At 50.4% G+C, this 661-nt stretch overlaps 1 protein-coding gene across 1 annotated transcript in view; it reads left to right on the top strand.

Moving 5' to 3' along the window:
- Positions 1–661, top strand: part of LOC140338246 (ATP-binding cassette sub-family C member 8-like) — a gene marked incomplete in the record, with an annotated part of 27,263 nt that overhangs the window by 5,625 nt on the left and 20,977 nt on the right.

Raw genomic sequence — 661 nt, 5'->3', positions numbered from 1 at the left:
AGCTGACACTCTAATGGGATAATCTATTCTGCAGAGGGGAGCTGAGTTAGATTCACATTTATTTCCTCCTATTATTGGTGCAGAGGTGGGATGTACCATTCTGTGGCTGCAGGGGGCGTTAGTGGTCTGGGTTCCCCCATTGGTCCCCATATTGGCCCCTTGAATTGGTTGGTGATTTCTAGATACTTTTTGCACACATAGCAGCCTCCGGGCCCCTCCTTCCCATAACCCCGGGGTCACTCTGTCACCATTTATCTTGTCTGTGGGGGGCGCAGTGACTTTGTAGTGGGTGGTTTGTGTCTAAAAATACCCCCCACCCCCTCCAAGGGTGTCTCCTGTGTGACAAGGCCATGGCAGCTGCTGAGTGGAGGTAGCTGAGCTCTGGGAGTGAAGGGGTTAACATTGCCAAGCAGCGTCATTGGCTGGAACTAATAGGGGACCCTTAAAGGCATGAGGAGTTGGTGAAAAGGGCCCTGGGGCCCCTGTGTACAATCTGTGCAGGGCCCTTAAACAGCATTTTTTTACATAAAAAAAAGTTATAGTGGAGAACTGACCAACCCACGAAGAGCCGGGGGGCCCCTCGGAATTTGATAAAGGTATAAAGAAAGCATACAATAATATTCCTGGAATAAGACCGGTGAGACATGCATTGCATGGGGGG

Source organism: Pyxicephalus adspersus, chromosome 9 (genome assembly GCF_032062135.1).
Source record: "Pyxicephalus adspersus chromosome 9, UCB_Pads_2.0, whole genome shotgun sequence".
Classification (NCBI taxonomy): Eukaryota; Metazoa; Chordata; class Amphibia; order Anura; family Pyxicephalidae; genus Pyxicephalus; species Pyxicephalus adspersus.
The sequence above is the reverse complement of the archived record's forward strand: the minus strand, read 5'-3'. Positions and strand labels throughout refer to the sequence as shown.